Raw genomic sequence first — 21,202 nt, forward strand, 5'->3', positions numbered from 1 at the left:
GATTCTTTCTCGCAGCTACCATTAGGCAGGAGGTACGGAAGCCTGAAATCCCACAACACCAGCATTAAGAACAGCTACTTCCTTTCAACCATTCAGTTCTTGAACCAACTGATAAAACCCTAACACCACTTGTTAGCTATGAAGACTCAGCACTAAAATGATCTTTTAAAATTCTAAATTGTGTTTTCTTGAAAAAAATGTATATAGTTTAATTTATGTTTTTCTTGCAAATACCGCTTATATGATGCTATGTGCCTACAATACAGCTGCAAGAAGTTTTCCCACTACACCTGTGCATATGACAATAAATTACTTCCAATCTGTTCATCTGTACTGCCTAACAATCACATCCTGGTACCAGGGTGAGCTTAGGAGCAGCTAGGGGAGAAAAGAATCAACCTTTTCACTCTGATGCCTCTTTGTAGGACAAAAGAAATGAATAGCAGATTCAAGCCAATGGGTGTACAATCCATAGAAGATATCGGTGACCCACATCAGAAATTGAATGGGCACTTATACTACTTGGCTACAAAAATATAAAATCCAATGCAATTCACACACCAATTCAAAACCCGGACATTAAATATTGCTGCATCCATGTATCTGAATAGTGGGCATGATCTCAAGTCAATGTCACAGATAATAGCCATCATCCACGCTTAAAATGTTAGTTTTGGAAATTCCTTTCCAAGCTGCATTTCTATTATGTCAACATAAACTGCAATGACTTTTGCACTACAAAAGTTTGTAACATCTTCAAAGGCGGGTTTTACTTAATATGCTCTGGTCAATATCACTGATGATTTAATTACTGTAAATTAAATTAAAATAGAAACCAAAAGAAAATACTAGACATTATGGCAATGGAATTAAGAGTATTAACACATCCTGAAATTATGGGCTGTTGAAGCCAACCATTATGCCAACCACCTCCTCCAAACTCCCACTCTAATCACAGGATGATGATATGCTGCTGCCTTTAAAATGCCAGATTCTACTGTAGTAAGCAATCACACAGCAATCAGTGCTCCCATAAAGAAATCCACAACTTCAGCACAAAACATTTAGGACTCAGCAACAATAGCTGCTAACACCAAAGGCATTATAGCTCTCAAATTTAAATTTCATAATACAAGATGATTCATGAACAGTAAAATATTCATGAACATACTAAAATCCTGGACAAAGTTGCAGAGCAAACATCACTCTCCAAACCCATGATTAAGAAATGTCCTGAAATGAGTTTAAACAGCTTTTATAAAGTGATAAAAGAAAATACTAGTTATATCAACACATTTTAAGACACAGAAATGAGAGGTATAACAGATTATGAAGCTCCTTTATGTAAAATAAAGTGACATGGATCAGGAATCAACATAATCAAGATTGCTTTATAGTCATACAGCATTCTTGAAATAAAACAGCATGAAAATGAAAGCCCTGCAACAAAGAAAATGAAGTCCTTTTTCAGCAACCAACCACAGAACATCAAGGGTCAATCCATCATTCGTTTGTACTTGCGTCATAGGTACAACCATACCATGCACTGCTGGACAAACCTCAATGACTCTGCCAAATTCCCAATGGAGTTCAGCAGCTTGTTCTAGCAGCAAGCCTTGTACTGCTTTCTCACACATAAGCACCACAGGAGCAAGAAAAACAGAAGCAGGTACAGGCCACCAGGCACTTCAAGCCTGTCCTGTCATTCAATAAGATCACGGCTGATCTATACTGCCCTAAATTCACCTTCTGTGTCAGTTACACATTTTTCAATCTTTCAAATATTTACTGATCTCTATTGTAAATAATCATCTGGCCTCCACCACCCTCTGCTGCAAATAATTCCAGAGATTAAGCCGTCACGATGGCGCCAGTGAACTACAGAGATGTTCTGCAGACTACATACAATACTTTTAAATATACCTCTTTCAAATTACTCACTGCAATCAGCAGTAGTGCAATTTCACTTTAAGCAGTGTACTTTTAACTTGACTTAATGATCTATATATTTCATAGTCTTACGAAGAACTCTGCAGACTTAACTCTCAAACACGCAGGTACTGCACCTTTAAGCGGACGAAGTTTCATCGCCATGGCCAGAAGGAAGGAAGGCAGGGGGGACTCCAAACCAGGCTGAAACACAGGAATGAGACCTTCTCTACCCAGTATCTTGTTAACAAATATGCAGTTGATGAAGAACAAAATTCAGGATCTGTGGGCAAAATTGCTGTATTAGAGAGAAATGAAAGATAGTTATGTTCTATGTTTGACCAAAACATGGCTTACTCCCAGCACACCAGGTACGGCAATCATCCTCGAAGGCTTCTCAAATCACAGGATTAACCAAACTGCTGATTTGGAAAAGGCAAAAGGTGGAGGTGTGTGTTTCATGATATTTGACAGTTTTGTCGATCTTACGTTCGCCCGACCTTGAACTCCTAATGATTAAATGTAGTCTGTTCCATTTACCTAGAGAGTGCTGCATAATCCAGACCGTAGTTTACATATAACCAGCAGCTGACTAAAACCAAACATTTGAGGTAGTGCATGATGCCATCTCCAAACAAGAAACAATCCACCCAACGCATTTCAAATCAGCCGGGGAATTCAACCAGGCTTGTTTGTAGAAAACCTTGCTCAATTACCATCCGCATATAACCTGTAGCACCAGAGGTCCTCTGTTGTATGAAGATAAGGAATACAGGTATCCCCCGCAATCCGAAGGTACAGCGCTCCTATGGAACCATTTGCAAACCAAAATGGTGTAAAGCAAAGAAGCAATTACCATTAATTTATATGGGGAAAATTTTTGAGCGTTCTTAGACCCAAAAAAAACCTACCAAATCATACCAAATAACACATAAAACCTAAAATAACACTAACATATAGTAAAAGCAGGAATGATATGATAAATATACACTATATAAAGTAGAAATATTGTAGGTATGGTGTAGTTTCACCGGAGACAGCAAGCCAAAATCAATTTGGAGAAAAAAAAATTGGGACGTCCACGCATGTGCACATACACGCATATAAATACACGTACACGCATGCACAAACAACTGCCCGCACAAGGCTTCACGGTCATTGTAGTCTTTCTCGGGGTAAACACACGTATAAAGCGGGCATCTTTTTTTCGTAAAAGCGAAAATCCTGGTTAGCGAAAACAGGTACTAACGTAGGTCTTACGTAACAGCGAATTGTGGTAAAGCAAATGTTTGAAAAACCAGGGACACCTGTACCTACCATTCCATTCCCAGACTGCATTTCAGTAAATCTGATAACTTGGCTATCCTTCTCCTATCTGCATACAGTTAGAGGCTAAAGAACAAAGCACCAGAGATTAGGACAACAAAGAGGAGGCAAAGGAGCGGCTATGGATTGCTTTGAGTCAGTAGACCAGGCTGTGTTCATGGATTCATATGTGGTTCTGAATAAATACACCATGGTTGCCATGGACTTCTTTTAAAAAAAACAACAGCTGACTAGGACTGTGTCCCCCCAAAAAAAATCATTCAGTGTCTTCCCCAACCAGAAACCCTAGATGAATCATAAGGGCCAATTCAGAGGCATTCAAGTCTGGTAACCAAGAAACTTACAAGCAGTCCGGGTACAATCTCCGGAAAACCATCTCACAGGCGAAGTGGCAATTCCAGAACAAATTTGAATTAACGTAGGATGTTCAACAGTTATGACAGAGCTTGAATGCCATCATCTCTCATAAAGAAAAAGCAAGCAGAGGTGACAAAAGGGCTTTTCTTTCAGATGAGCTCAATGCCTTCGATGCTCATGCTGACCACCAAAACACAGAGGAACCATCACAAACTCCCAGAGCCCCTGATGATCCTGTGACTTAGTCTGAGGCAGACATGTGAGCAGCCTCAATGACTATTGTCCAGTAGCACTTACATCCACAGTAATGAAGTACTTTGACAGGTTGATGATGAAATACACTTCAATTTATCTACCCGAACAACAGGTCCACAGTAAATGCCACCTTATTGGCTCTTCACTCAACCCTGGAACATATGGACAAAGATGCATACATTAGGATGCTCTTTATCAGCTACAACTCAGCATTCAATACCATTATTCCCTCAAAACTAGTCAGTAAGCTTCAAGACCTTGGCCTCAATACCTCCCTGTGCAATTGGATTCTCTATTTCCTCACTTGCAGATGCTAGTCAGTTCAGACTGGCAACGTCTCCTCCAGAATCTCTATCAGCACCTGTGCACACAAGGCTGTGTGCTTACCCTCCTGCTACATTTGCTTTATTCTTGTAACTGTGGCTGAGCACAGCTCAAAGCTCATATTTAAGTTAAAAACAAATTAAAATAAATTAGCACAGAAGTGGAATATTGAGGTAGCACTCATGGACAATTCAGAAATCTATTTGCAGAGGGGTAGACGCTGTTCCTAAAACATTGAGTGTGGTTCTTCAGGCCCCAGCACCTTCTCTCCAATGACAGTTATGAGAAGAGGGCATGTCCCAGACGGTGAGAGTCCTTAATGATGGGAAGGCTTGTGCCCATAATGGATCTGGCAATGTTTGTATTGCAATGTTTTGGGCCTAGAATAAATCCTCTGAAATGTTAATGCCCTTGAACTTGAAGTTGCTCACCCTTTGAACTATAAACCCTTCAATGCAGATTGATGTGTATTGTTCTGACTTTCTCATCCTGAAGTTCACAATCTGTTTCTTGATCAACTGGACAAGGTTGTTGGGACAACATTCAACCAGGGTGTCCACCTCACTCCTACATGCTTCCTTGCCATCTTAGACTCTACCAACTATGGTGTCATCAGCAACTTTAAAATGGCATTTGAGCTATGCCACACAGTCACGAGTGTAGAGAGTACAGCAGTGGCTAAAGCACTCCACTCCCTTTGCAATAAGGCCAAAATGCTATTTACCATTTTAATTACTTGTTGCACCTACCTATTGACCTCTATTCTTGTTCTAGAACACAGATCCATCTGAACTTCACTCACTTTCAATCTCTCTCCATTCAATTGATGCCATTTCTTTCTTTTCTGTTACCTTTCTCATTCTCAAGTTCCCACACTTACACAAGCCACCATCCTATCAATATCCATATAAATTCTTACTGCGTTTTCAACTTACGCAAAAGTTTTCTTCCAAAATTAATTTTCTCCCTTAACACACAAAATGCTGGAGAACTCAGCAGGCCAGGCAGCATTTATGGAAAAGAGTACAGTCGACGCTTCGGGCTGAGACTCTTGAGCAGGGCCTGAAACGTCGACTGTACTCTTTTCCACAGATGCTGCCTGGCCTGCTGAGTCCCTCCAGCAATGTGTGTTACTTGCATTTCCAGCACCTACAGATTTTCTCTCATTTCTCCCTTATGAACATTTTAGTATTTCACTGATTGTAAAAGCTTCACTTTCTCTGGCCTGCCAACAGCCTTGCAATTTGTGTCTTATTTAATATTGACTTCCTTTGTTAATCAGTTTCTTTTTCAAATTCTTGCTAAGAATTATGAATCAGCTATTAAATATATATGACATTGTTCATCTACTCACCAGCCTGAGCACATTTTCCCTGTTTACCTTGGATAAGGCCACCTCATACCATTATAATTTTCCTTATTTAAGTTGGATGCAAGGTGAAAATTTTAGTCCATGCAGTTGATCTTCAAAGTGCATCTGAATTCTATCATATTGTGTCACTATCTCCTAGGAGATGTTTAACCACAAAATCTCTTTTAGTCCTTTGTGACAGAATCTTGGAGGATAATTTGTTGCTCTGATAAGCAATCCCTGATGCACTCCACAAATTCTTCTACAACACCTTGCTAACTTGGTTCAACAAATTATACAAATTAAAGTGTCCCATGAAATTGGCAGTGCCTTTCAAACATGTGCTAGATATATCCCCCATTTATGCTCCACCACATTGAGTCAAAACATCAATAAATATTTTTCAGAAAGGCATTTGTTATTGTGGCTGTCTGTGGACTTGCCTTCCCTCCCCCCCCACCCCCACCACCACCCCAGGCATGACTGCAGAAATGATATTCTCTCTCCTTTTCCAAAAGCTTCCTGGCTTCCAACAGAACAGGTTAATACTAGAGCAAACACGAGGAAATCTGCAGATGCTGGAAATTCAAACAACAATACACACAAAATGCTGGTAGAACACAGCAGGCTAGGCAGTATCTATAGGGAGAAGCAATGTCGACATTTCGGGTCGAGACTCTTCATCAGGACTAACCGAAAGGAAAGATAGTAAGAGATTTGAAAGGAAAGATAGTAAGAGATTTGAAAGGAAAGATAGTAAGAGATTTGAAAGTAGGGGGGGGGGGGGAGTGGGAAATGCGAAATGATAAGAGTAGACCAGAGGGGGTGGGATGAAGCCAAGAGCTGGAAAGGTGATTGGCAAAAGTGATACAGAGCTGGAAAAGGGAAAGGATCATGGGATGGGAGGCCTCAGGAGAAAGAAGGGGGGGGGGGGGAGGGAAGAAGCACCAGAGGGAGATGGAGAACAGGCAAACAACTAAATATGTCAGGGATGGGGTAAGAAGGGGAGGAGGGGCAGTAACGGAAGTTAGAGAAGTCAATGTTCATGCCATCAGGTTGGAGGCTACCCAGCCGGTGTATAAGGTGTTGTTCCTCCAACCTGAGTTTGGATTCATTTTGACAACAGAGGAGGCCATGGATAGACATATCAGAATGGGAATGGGACGTGGAATTAAAATGTGTGGCCACTGGGAGATCCTGCTTTTTCTGGCGGACCGAGCGTAGGTGTTCAGCGAAACGGTCTCCCAGTCTGCATCGGGTCTCGCCAATATATAAAAGGCCACACCGGGAGCACTGGACGCAGTATACCACACCAACCGACTCACAGGTGAAGTGTCATCTCACCTGGAAGGACTGTCTGGGGCCCTGAATGGTGGTGAGGGAGGAAGTGTAAGGGCAGGTGTAGCACTTGTTCCGTTTACAAGGATAAGTGCCAGGAGGGAGATCGGTGGGAAGGGATGGGGGGGGATGAGTGGACAAGGGAGTCGCGTAGGGAGCGATCCCTGTGGAAAGCAGAAGGGGGGGGGGGGAGGGAAAAATGTGTTTGGTAGTGGGATCCCGTTGGAGGTGGCGGAAGTTACAGAGAATTATATGTTGGACCTGGAGGCTGGTGGGGTGGTAGGTAAGGACAAGGGGAACCCTATCCCGAGTGGGGTGGCGCGAGGATGGGGTGAGGGCAGATGTGCAGGAAATGGGAGAGATGCGTTTGAGAGCAGAGTTGATGGTGGACGAAGGGAAGCCCCTTTGCTTAAAAAAGGAAGACATCTCCTTCGTCCTGGAAAGAAAAGCCTCATCCTGAGAGCAGATGCGGTGGAGACGGAGGAATTGTGAGAAGGGGATAGCCTTTTTGCAAGAGACAGGGTGGGAAGAGGAATAGTCCAGGTAGCTGTGAGAGTCTGTAGGTTTATAGTAGATATCAGTAGATAGGCCGTCTCCAGAGATGGAGACAGAAAGATCAAGAAAGGGGAGGGAGGTGTCGGAAATGGACCAGGTAAATTTGAGGGCAGGGTGAAAGTTGGAGGCAAAATTAATGAAGTCGACGAGCTCAGCACACGTGCAAGAGGCAGCGCCAATGCAGTCGTCGATGTAGCAAAGGAAAAGAGGGGGATGGATAGCGGTATAGCCTTGGAACATGGACTGTTCCACAAAGCCAACAAAAAGGCAGGCATAACTGGGACCCATACGGGTGCCCATGGCTACACCCTTGGTTTGGAGGAAGTGGGAGGAGCCAAAGGAGAAATTACATCTCCATGCACCACTACATACGAGAGGACACATTTTGAGGGCCTATACACTACTTCAACACTTCTTTCCCTTGCTATTCATCATCCAAATTAATCCTGCATTATTATCTGCTGCCTCTAATCACAACTCACAGCACCAATACCTGATTAACATTAACTTCCCTGATTAACATTAACTTGCCTCCTTTTCGCCTCTTCTTTTGGATCATTGCACAACCTGAAATATTGAGCACCTAATTCTGGTCATCCTGCAACTACTCCTCATTAGATCAGTCATATGCTGCTAGTAATCCGTCAACTCATCCATCTGATTGCAAATGCCATGTACATTCAAACAAAGATTTGATTTTGACTTGAGCTTTGATTGTTCTCGGATTACACTAATATTGGATTTGCACTGCACTTTTGTTTACATCTTCTACCTATGCCCAACACATTTTGTTAGTCACTTTCCCCTCGCCACCCCTCTTTTCTCTCAAGTTACTAAACTTAAGCCTTCTCTCTCCTCCAATTTAATTATGTCCTGTCTACAACCCAATTCATGCAATTTGTCAGGACAACAGTCCCAACACGATTTATTTCTGTTAATCCTATTTATGTTTCCTCAATTTGCATGTGGTTCAGATAACAATTTGGAGATTTTCACCTTGTATATCATTCCTTCCTAGTACTATACACAGATGACGTGGTACATATCAACAACTAGATGTGCAACTACAAGCCTGTCCATTTTACCACTCAGTGCTTTTCATTTATTAGGGTACGAGTTGTACTTTTTCTTGGGTACATTTTAATTCATAGTTTTTGCTGTTTAGAATTATTACATTTTGGTCTATAATGAGTAACCTACTTGTCAAATAGGGTAGCTACCATTTCCTGAATAAGACGACAAGACCATAAGACATAGGAAGAGGCCACTTAGCCCTTCAAGTCTGCTCTACCATTCAGTCATGGCTGATTTATTATCCTGCCTTCTCTTCACAACCTATGACATCCTGACTAATCAAGAACCTATCCATCTCTGCTTTAAATATACTCAATGACTTAGCCTCCACAGACATCCACAGCAATGAATTCCAGATTCACCACCCTCTAGCCAAAGAAATTCCTCCTCATCTCCGTTCAAAGTGGACGTTCCTTCATTCTGAGGCTAGGCCCAATATGAGACTACATCTGTCCACTCACAAGTTATGCCCACTTTGCACATGCTCATAACATCAGATATAAAAACTATTTAATAAACCAGTATTCTAAAAAGATTTAATCATGTTCTGCAAATCTTAATAGTCACAGTCATTATAGCCCATTAGAGCCAGGACAAATATTCATTATTCAATATTTTAAAGTTTTCCCAAAACTAGAGAACACTTGATCTCACAAGCCACCTGGCAAGATTTTTTTTAAAATAACCTTCAAGTGCCATACAAGTGTCTTAAGTTAATCCCAAATCATTGCAGTTAATAAAAAATTTCCTACGCTAGCTGCTTCAATACATCAGCATTCATGTATCACTGCCACATTAGTAAGATATTCATGTCTTGCACACACAGCATAGGAGGTCTTCTGAACAGTTACCAGTAAGAATACCATTAACAAAAAAATGATACAAGATGCTGGGCAAGCAATATAGAGGCCAACTATCACCCAGGAAACCAGAGGTCAGTCAATGACTACATTCAAGTGCAATATAGAAATATTGGGTAAAGGGTCAATGCCAACTATCTTTTATACTAATCATACATCACATTTTTTTGTCCCCACATTCTCATCAATTCCTCCTTCTCCCTTACACAAATTCTACAACTACACACTGAAGGGTAATTTTTCCAGCTTGTATCTCTTTAGGATATAGGAGGAAAGCCATATGTTCACAGGGAGGAGGTGCAACATCCACACATAGCACAAGAGGTCAGAATAAAACCAAAGTCTCTGTCATTAAGGTAGTTGGCTCTACTAGCTATGCTACTGTACTATACAGGTGGAAGACTGAAAAAATATTAATATACTGTCAGTAATATACTAGAATGATTGGAGGAGTATTCAATGGAAAAAATCCCCAAATCCTGCTGTGCAAGATCAAGTTTTTTGTCATATGACTGTACATACATACAAATGAAACAGTATTCCTCTGGGCCACAGTGTACTTACAAATCACATACAGCTTGGTGGTGGCAGGGTATGCATTAATTTCAGCCTGAGGGAAGCTGTTATCCAGTCCTAGTCCAGATGTTTCTAAGCCTCTTTCCTGATGGTAGTGGGTCAAAAAGTCCTGGGTATGATTCTAAACTGCAACCGGTGATGAGGCTCTGATTGGAGACTTTCAGAGCTTTGGGGAAAGTGGAGTTACCCCTTAGTCATTCATTGCTCCCAGGGCCGCTCTGACCCGGAACAATAACACCTGCAAAGGTTTTTCTCAGGATACGAGCTACATCAAGCTACTGCTCATAAAATTCAAGTAACACAAAAGAAAATTATTGCCATTTGGAATGTAAGAACCTTATATCAAGCAGGAAGATTGGACAATGTGATAAATGAAATGAAAAGACTAAAGATTAACATGATGGAAACTAGCCAAGTTCGTTGGACTTGTGCTGGAACATGTCAGAATAGAAACAAAACACTAATGGAACATCCCATACTAATGGAGTAGGAATTCTTATGGATGAAAACATGGCAAAAAGTGTTTTAGGACATTGGGCAATATCAGAAAGAGTGCTCCTTGTTAGATTCAAAGGACAACCATTTGATTTAGCAATTATACAGGCACATGCACCAACAACAGATGGAACAAATGAGGATATAGATAAATTCTGTGAAGAACGTGAACAAGCAAAGAACAGATGCAAATCTCAAGATATTGTTATTGTCATGGGAGATCTAAATGTTAAAGTAGGACAAGATGCTGATGGAAATACCATAGGAAAATTTGGACTGGGGAAAGACATGAAAGAGGCAAGAAACGGGTAGAATGGTGCAAGATGAATGATCAGGTCATTATGAATACCTACTTTAAAAACCATTCAAGATGCTTGTGGACCTGGAAAAGTCCAGGTGATAACACCAGAAATCAAATTGACTTTATTACTATAAACCAAAGATTTAGAAATTCAGTGACTCAATGCAAAACATATCCAGGTGCAGACTGTAACAGTGACCATAACCCAGTAACATGTCACGTAAAAGAAAAACTGAAGAAGCAAAAACCTGAACAATCCCTTGACTACTCAAAATTAAAGAAAAATTAAGACAAAAATTTACAATTGAAGTAAGAAATAGATTTCAAAGTCTAGAAATAGAATCTGTTGAAGATGACAGCAATCATGTAGAAATGAAGTTTAACTCTCTAAAGGATGCCTTGGTAGAATCAGCAAAGTCAATGATTCCTAAAAAAAGAAAAAAGCACAAAGCATAAATGAATGACAGAGGAAATCAAAAAATCTAATGGAAGAAAGACAGAAGAAAGCAAATCCTATACAGTATAAGTCCTTAGATAAAAAAGTTAAAAGCTTATGTCAAAAAGCCAAAGAGTAATGGTTAAACCAGGAATGTGAGCAACTAGAAAAAAAATCCCTATTACTGATCCAATAAGATTACATCAACAAATCAAGAATATCACTGGTAAAAAGCTCCTCTGTTCTTCAGGTGGATGTTTGAAAGCAAAGGACGGTAACATTATCACTGAAAAAGATGAGATTATGAACAGATGGACTGAGTATATTCAGGAATTGTTTGAAGACGATCGAGGTGAAAAACCAGAAATTAAGAAGAACATTGAAGGTCCAAGTATTTTTAAATCTGAAGTTCATAATGCAATAAATAAGATGAAGGAAAGGAAAGGCAGCAGATCCTGATGAATTAGTAATAGAACAAATTATCACCCTTGAAGATTATGGAATTGAAAAACTTACTGATTTAATCAATGACATTTATGAGACTGGAATAATACCAGAAGATATGAAAGAAATCAATATTTATCACTCTTCCTAAGAATCCTGGAACAATAGAATGTGAATTACATAGGACCATAAGTTTAATGAGTCATATCACCAAGATACTTCTAAGAATTTTGATAACAAGAGCTAAAAGTAAGATACAAGCTGAAATAGATGAAGAACAAAGGTTCTGTGAAAGACAAAGGTACAAGAAATATGATGTTGATGTTAAGGATACTATCATCACGAGCTATTCCAAGTGCAAAAAGATTTGTTTGTTTGTTTTATTGACTGCACAAAAGCATTTGATAAAGTGAAGCACAATAAGTTATTTGAAATATTACAAGAAACTCTAGATCTAGATTCGAAAGACCTCCGCCTAATCAGAAATCTGTACTGGGAACAAACTGCCTCTGTAAGAATAAATGGAGAAGTGAGTCAGTTTACGAAAATCAAGAAAGGCATTAGACAAGGGTGTGTTTTCTCCCCTGATTTGTGTAATGTGTACAGTGAAACAATATTACAAAAAATCAGAGACATCTTGAAAATCAAAGTTGGTGGTGAAAACATCAATAATTTCAGATATGCAGATGACAGTTAATTGCAAATACGGAGGAGGAACTACAAAACTTAATTGATATAGTTGTTGAAGAAAGTGCAAAAATGGGTCTATCTATTAATTGCAAAAAGACAGAATGTATGGTGATATCCAAAAAGGAGAATCCTATCTGCAGGCTGAGAATAAACAGGGAAAACATAAAACAAGTACAGAACTTTTGCTACTTAGGAAGCTGGGTGACATCAGATGGCAGGTGCGACATGGACATCAAAAGAAGAATGGGGACGGCAAAAGACATCTTTATGAGAATGAAGAGTATACTGACCAATACTAAACGAGGCACGACAACCCGCCTCAGAGTACTGAAATGTTACGTTTATCCAGTTATGTTATATGGCTCAGAATGTTGGACAATATCTAGTAACATGAGGAAACGAATTGAAGCAGCGGAGATGTGGTTTTTGAGGAGCATGCAAAGAATATCATGGACGAAACAAATAATTAATGAGGATGTCATGAACAGAGCAAACACAATAAGAGAAATTATGTATGAGGTCATGAAAAGGCAATTTAACTTCATTAGAAATGTGATTAGGAAAGAGGAGTTAGAATGCATGGTAGTTATGGGAAAGATTGAAGGGAAGAAAGCAAGAGGAAGGCAAAGACAAATGATGATGGAGACAGCAGCCAGAGAACTGGAAATGAATACCAATGAATTGATCCACCTGACCCGAAACAGGAGTGTGTGGGCCATGGCAGTCAAAGCTCAACCTGGGCATGGCACCTGATGATGATGAGTGGGTCAAAGAGGCTGTGGGATGAATGGTAGAATCCTCAACAATGCTTCAGCTCCTTCAAAACTCAATATAAAATTGTAAAGTTCAAAAAATACAAAATATAATCAAGAATAAGCTACTTGATGCTGTTCTCAGTTCACCAAAATTATACTTATTGTTCAACAGAAACGTTACTGCTAAACTCTCTTTTTAATGCACTTTGGACTGAACCTCCACAGGTATTTTGGTAGTCAGGTAACTGTAAAGATTCACTGTTACTAGAACCCAAAGTACACAAATGGCATTTCATGCAACCAGAATTTGATTCATTGATTTTTCAGCTTTGCTCAGGTCTATTAAAAATCCTCCAGCCACCCATGTGCATTTCCCCTAAACTCATTTCTAAAAAATAACAAACAGACTTGTCAAACATGATTGCTCTTCCATAAATCCACATATACTCCGCCCAATCCCTGTTACCAGAATAACCAAGAGATGCAGAATTAAGAGTCCAAAACTGTAGCAGCACCAGCAGGAACAGAACTCCAGACTTGCTCTCTGGGCACATAAAGAACTAATTCTGGTGCACTGTGATAAACCGACAGTGAATGAGCTTCAACTGGAAAAAACAATAGTGTCAAAGGGCTTTCCTGACTAAGCTACATCAATTGAACAGAATCAAGTGTTACGTACCCGTGGGTATCTTGTACTTGTCACATGACAGTGGTGTTGAAGCTATACTGGACTTAAGGTAGTGGTCTTGTGATGGTGGAGTGATGTAATTTTCCCGCCAGTAGAGGTCATGTGACAGGTTTTTTTTATTACAGAGTATAAAAGGAGGACCCCTCCCTGTGAGGAGGGGCAGTTCGTGGCTGGATTTGCCATTTTGACTCCATGCCACTGCGAGGTCCAATATTATGACGCAGTTTGGTTGAAAGGTGGAGTTTTATTTAATGCCTAAGGTTTAAAAGGTCTTTGCCGGCAGTTTCTTTATAATACTGCCAGTTAAAAATCAGTGGAGAGTGAAGATTGGAGTTCCGGAGCTAAAAGATCGAAGGAAGTCGATTTCGACGGTGAAACAGGTTCGACCTTGTTTGATCCTCATTCGGAAGGAATTCGCTGGCTGTCCCCGTGTTAACCCCTATGAATAATAGCAGAAAGGGTTGGGTACAGTTTTGTAAAGGAAAGGTCAGTGCCTTTAAGCCATTTCATTTTCATCTTTGTAAATTCTCCGGGAAAAGTATAGTTCGACTGGGAACCGCAACAACACGACGTGAAAGAGAATTTAAATCGTCTAAAAAGTCTCTCCTTTAATGGACTGTAAGCATTTGAACTTTTGCAGTACTACTTTGAAGAACTGTTTTTGCAACATCGCTTTAAGAACTGTTTAAGCTTTATTGCTTTAAGAACTGTTTAAGCTGCCGTACAGCAGCTGATTTCCAGTTGCGTTAGTTGTTTGTTTACTTTTTGGGGGTTTGTTTTTCAGTGTTTAATAAAGGTTTTATTTGATATAAGAAACCTTGCCTCACTTATATATTTATTGTTGCTGAATCCGTAACACAAGTTTCTCAATATATAAACAGTCTTCATCCTGCTTTCTTCCCCCCCCACTTGTTTTCTGCCTCCTCCCACTCCTGACTGAACTAATCTTGCTCATGCTGCAACACATGTCTGCAGTACCTGATCATACTTCACATGCAAGAACACTTCTGATCTCTGACTAAGTGACTGTTAAAGATCAGGGTGTATGTACCCAGTCCTGTCCCCAAATTCCAGAAGGAACAACTGTGCAATGATCAAGTACAATCAATGCAACTCAGGAATCAGAAGTGAACTGTCATGATCCACCAATTGAACTGAGATCAGATCAAATCAAAGCTATACACTGCATGATCTGTGTTGCTATGGGACCCAGATTTCATCAGCTGAGCAGGGCTCACTACTGTTCTCTAACAAATGCGAGAGATTTGCCCAAACTGAGGATGTCAGAATCTCACTCAACAACAATCAATTGATTCAATTACTGATGTAAATATCCATTAAATAGAATCCTGTATTTTTGCTCCAGCCATAATGAAAACGATTTCACATAAAGGAAGAACATGACATAAACATCACTGTGCTGAAGGCATTTCCAATGAATTTTGTAATATCAGACCAGTTATACACATGGCTAGGTCTCTTAGTGGATTCCAAATAATTGGACCATCAGATCATCAGGGCAACCATTTATTTGGAATAACTCTTAAGGAAAAGGGCAATTGAGAAAATAGCCAGGATTCCCTTTATTTGGGATGATGCCCATTAATTGGGACAGGAGACTGTTGATTCAAACTAGCATCAGTCATGTGAACTTGTGTGACCATTAGACACTACACTGTGCTTAGAGAGAACAGTTTTTAAAAATAGCGTCAGTTGCACGTAGTTTTGTTATGCTATCCATTTCAGTCCACAGACACAATTCAAAGAGTAGAGATTCTTGATTTATTTTATTTTGATTTAAAAATAAATTTCAGACCCTTGCCAAGATGCCACAAAGGTTTGACACTGGGTGAAAAAAAAATACCTTAAGTGTCTGCATTGATTTTGTTGACTTATAGTCAAAAGAACACAGCAGTATACACTGGGTGAATTCCTGTCAATAACTACTAGGAACTGTAATATTAATAGTTTTCCAATTTGTTCTGTATTTCATTTACATAATTTTTTACTCAGTTAAATGTCATTTGTCTATTTTTGTACAATTTTAACTATTTCCATGAAACTGGGACAGCCACTTAACTTGGGCCAAAATGTAACCATGTGTCCCAATTAACTGGAAACCACTGTCAAAATCATTTTCCTAATAAATATTTTCTTATGACACCTGGGAAAGATACCAAAAGTAGAAATGAGTTTGATCTCCCTGGAGACCAGCAAGGAGATAGAATTGTTTCAACACACCAGCATTCCCCACATGGTGCAGAATTTCTGAATGATTACTTAACAAGCTTTGTGCAGCATGAGAAAACAAATACAGTAACACTTAAGTAAAATCTTGTAAAAAGGAGTATACTCTTTTTGCTTCCAGAAACCCAATATTACCAGACCAAATACAAGTTCAATTTTAATTCCTCATTAACAGTTTCTTAGCATAAATTGACTTCTGCTATCATTCTCTTCCATGGAACCATTTTCTCAGAGCAAAAGCAACTGTGAAAAAGTGCCACATTCTGGAACTGCACCTTGCTACGTTTAAGTGTACTGCATTTATACAATACGTTAGATACCCCAGATATCTTGTCATTGGTTGGGCAAAGTAACAAAATAATCTTCAATCATCTGCTCAATTTTGCAAAGGAAACAGATTAGAGGTGACCTGGACTACAAGTCAAATATCCCTAACTTAACAGTAATGATAGAAGAACATTCCCTAGGATGATATGATGGGACACTTGACCTCAATCTACCTTGTACATTACTGTCTACCTGCACTTTCTCCCTGTAACTGTGGCACCTTATTCTGGGTTGTTCGAATTTCCAGCATCTGCAGATTTCCTTATGTTTGCACCTTATTCTGCATTGTTGTTTTCATCTTCTACAATGGATTCCAATTAATTCAGACACATCAGGACTAGTACATTTTGGCTAAATCAACCAAAATTTCATGAAAATAGTTAAAATGTAAAAAAGATAAACTACTATTTAACTAAGTAACAAATGTATTTAAATGAAATACAGAAATTAGAACACTAACAATACTATAAACTGTAGGTCCTAATAGTTCAAAGTAAATGTATTACCAAAGTACTCATGTTGCCATATATAACCTAAGATTCATTTTCCTGCTGACCCTCTCCACCTCTTATCCCCAATGAGGACTGGCTCACGGATCTCTGGTTTCTTTCTCGACAAGTCAATAATCAGCTGCTTGGTTTTGCTGACATTGAATAAGGAGGATGCTGTTGCACCATCCAACCAGATTTTCAAGCTTCCTCCTATATACTGATACCTCACCACCTTTGATTCAGCTTACAACAATGGTGTCATCAGCAAACTTAAATATGACATTGGAGCTGTGCTTAGCCACACAGTCGTAAGTGTTGAGCAAGTTGAGCAGGGGCTAAGAATGTGGCCTTGTGGTGCACTTGTGCTGATGGAGATTATGAAGATGTTGTAGCCAATCCAAACTGACTGGGATCTGCCAGTGCAGAAACAGAGGATCCAATTGCACAAGAAGGTATCGAGGCAAAAGTCTTGAAGCTTATCAATTAGTTTTGAAGGGATGATGGTATCGAATTCCAAGCTGTAGTTGATAAAGACTATCCTGACATATGCATCTTTGCTGTCCAGATGTTCCAAGGTTGACTGCAGAGCCGCTGAAATGGTGTTTGCTGTGGACCTGTTGTGCCAGTAGGCAAATTGGAGTGGATGAAAATCACTTCCCAGGTAGGAGTTGATGTGTTTCATCACCAACCTCTCAAAACACTTCATCAAGGTGAATATAAGTGCTACTGGATGATAGTTATTGAGGCAGGATACCACATTCTTCTTGGGCACCAGTATAATATCTTTAGGGAAGAATTCATCCACAGTGCATGCTGTCGTATTCTTTTGAATGATTGCACAGACACCTAGTGCAGATAATAGACTGTCTTCATACATGTTCAAAAATTGCATCCTCTGAATTATCATTGTAACACTCAAGCTAATCATCGATACCTTCAAATTCTTCATAGTTCTCAACCTGAAATAGTGAAATCATTTCATTTTCAGTACTTGCTGTTTCTTGCATCTCCAAACATGAATGCTTGAAACCATAGCTCTGAATTAGTGGGAAGTTGGAGACTACATAAGTTTTTAAAAACCAACAGAAGGTAAATAAAGGAAGTCATTAAGGCAAACATGGAAAACATAAGTAAGCTAGCCAATAGTATTAAGTTTCTTCAGATATATCAGGTGTAAAAGAGGAGAGTGGATACCAGACCACTGGAAAACAATGCTGGAGATGGAGTAATAAGGGACAACGAAATGGCAAACAAACTATAGTATTTTGCACCAGTCTTCACTGTGGCAGTTCCAGGTATCAGGACTCATGGATTGTGTGAAATTACCATTGGAGAGAAGGTTCTTGGAAAATTGAGAGGTCTGAAGGTAGATGTCACCTGAACCAGATGGTGTACACTATAGGGTTCTGAAAGATGTGGTTGAAGAGATTGTGGAGGCATTAGAAATGATCTTTCAAGAATCATTAGATTCTGGAACAGCTCTGGAAGACTGGAAAATTGTAAATGTCTCTCCACTCTTCAAGGGAGAGAGGCAAAAGAAAGAAACAGTAGGCCAGTTAGTCTGACTTCTGTGGTTGAGAAGATGTTTAAGTCTATTATTAAGGATGAGGTCTCAGAGCACTTGGAGGCACATGGTAAAAAAAAAAGGCCTTAGTCAGCATGATTTCCTCAAGGGAAAATCTTGAATCAGCCATGGTTTCCACAAGGGAAAATCTTGGATCACTGTTTCTTGAACACAAACATACAACTGATGCCATCTTAAAAACTGTTCACTCCAAACATGGTAGTGTTCAGTGGCCACACAAGTGCACACAACTGACAGTAGTTAGAAACTTCAGCAATGGTGTCTTGTTCCAATTAAATGGCATTGTGTCTCAAATAAACAAAGGGAATCCCAGTTATTTTTTCCCGATTATTTCCCGAGAATTGTCCCAAATTAGTGAATACTCCGTTTAACTGACAGCCAATTAGTTCAAATCCACTGTACTACCTGAATGCACTGGTGTAATGATTTGATCTGTATGAACTGTACCTCAGTACATCTGACAATAAACCAATTTATATTCATCATACTCTAATTATGCTTCAGTGTACACAATGATTGACTTAACTTTACAGCACTGCACAATTCTCAACATGCTATTGTTCAACCTGGTCAACAGATTAGTTGGAGATGCAACCAAATTTTACAATATTTTACAAGTCCCAACTACATTGTAATTTTAGCATAACATAAAATAATGAAAATGTTTCAGTCAGGTATTAAATAAAAGTTGAGGAAAGAAGCATTGCTGTTCAGAGAGAAAAAATAATATCACTAAGATTTACATGAGTGGCCATGTGATAAAATGTCCAACCCAAGATCTGCAATCCTGCAAGACATGGTTCACTTTACATCTGCTGAGAATTTACAGATCTAACATACTTTCAGGCAGTGAATGTCAGATCCCTGTCAAGATCATTTAAACCCACCCCAACACCACAAGCAAACATGCCATAAGGATATTGGTTCTAGTCTTGCATTAGTGCAGTTGAGTCCACACAAATCCCCCCATCTTCATCATTAGAACCAATTCCTCCCCAATAATAGAATTCCATGTGAGCTGTTGTGCTTCCACCTGTAGTGTCATGCCATTTACCCATTATGTCTTACCTCCGGCTGCACTCTCCCTGTGAAAACATTCCCCAAGATCCTTCTTTAAGCATTCAGAAAAGGATACCAGTGACAGAGTAGAATGTCCTCACTAGTCTTCTGGACGATTTATCTCACGCTCTGTCTATCTGGCAGTTACTCAGTCCTCCACTCTCAATCATGAGATGACACTTTCTGAAGTATGTACAATACAGATGGACCACAGTGTCAGGCTCAAAATTCCAGGAGCTTAAATTCCTCCAGCTAGTGAGACTTCCTGAACCAGTGGTCACCCTACAATCCTCATTTGACACAGGATCTGCATTCCACAGGTCTGGGTGCTCTATCATGCCTTTATACAAGCACACATTATATACACTATGCAGAAATCCCTGAATTATACTTGACTGCACTACACTCTTCCACTCAAAACCTTGCTTTATACTCAGCAGTATTCCATCCTACACAAGACATAGGGGCAGAATTAGGCCATTCAGCCCGATGAGTCTGCTCTGACAGTCAATAATGGCCGATTTACATCCCTCTCAACACTATTCTCCCACCTTCTCCACGTCTTTGACACCCTCTTAATCAAGAACCTATCAACTTTTGCTTTAAATATATTGTGCACATTAGCAAACCCTTCTTGTATATATGCTAGCTAAAATTCCAGTAGTCCCAGTCACTTAGTTTACTGCTCAGACAAAAAAAATGCAAGTGCAGTGTTGCCAGGCTAAGTAATAGTGGAGAGCTACTGGAATAGCATGGCATGGTCACCTGTCAAAACCAATGACAGATCATGACAAATTAGAGAGGTTAGATTACTATGATGGCAGTCACACAGGATGTCATGTTATTTTGATAACTATTTCAGTATTGCTGAGACAAAAATTTGCTAGGCAGCATTCAAACATGGCGGTGTGGGCAAAATTGGGACAGATCTGGATATTGCAAATTTTCTGAATGTGCTGCATGACCTGCTCAGGCCACAAATAAAATATTTAGATCATCTACCACACAGAAATTCAAAATTATTTATTTTGCTTTTCCTTAGCTGCCTACTACATTATTAGCAAAATCTTACAAATCTGGAACCAATTTGAACTAGGACGACTTTGGCAATAATGTACAAAAGACTGTCACCAATTAATTCCAATTTTAAAAAAGCCACTAGAAAATTGCAAAATAACTAAAAACTTGCCTATTAATGGAGTGACAAAGGGAAATTAATTCCAAACTAATAATTTTAATTACTTTATATCTCAGAATAGATAACAATAGAAACTGCTTCTGAAATTTATTCATAGTTGTAATTTACTCCATCAAATGTGATTACAGCAAGACCTACAACAGGATTGATGTTTGTATTGATAATACTACACCTACAAAGTGAATTACACTGGCAAGTTGCTAACTTAAAACTGAAAAGCAGTACAAGAAGCAATTTAACAGCTTTGCAAAGCTACAATCACCCAAGAGCCCTGGTCAGGATTTTTAAAAACAGGACAAGACATTATAAATACAATGAAACTTATCAAATTATACCCTTTTAAGTGAATCCTAAACCTTGTTAATCTCAGGATATCCCAAATCATTTTACAACTAATGAAGTATGTTGCAAGTATTCACACAAAATGTAAAAAAAAATCCAAAGTTGCCCACACTGTTTGTGGGATCTCATTAAGTCAAAAATAAACTCCAGTCATAAATGGGCATCTCTCAACTTGAAACATTCACCCCTATTCTGGATC

The 21,202-nt window shown here is 39.3% G+C and overlaps 1 protein-coding gene across 3 annotated transcripts in view; it reads right to left on the reverse strand.

Moving 5' to 3' along the window:
* The window catches only part of usp31 (ubiquitin specific peptidase 31), a 132,568-nt gene that overhangs the window by 109,246 nt on the left and 2,120 nt on the right, over positions 1-21,202 (reverse strand). The window lies entirely within an intron of this gene.

This window comes from Hypanus sabinus, chromosome 9 (genome assembly GCF_030144855.1).
Source record: "Hypanus sabinus isolate sHypSab1 chromosome 9, sHypSab1.hap1, whole genome shotgun sequence".
NCBI classification, from domain to species: domain Eukaryota; kingdom Metazoa; phylum Chordata; class Chondrichthyes; order Myliobatiformes; family Dasyatidae; genus Hypanus; species Hypanus sabinus.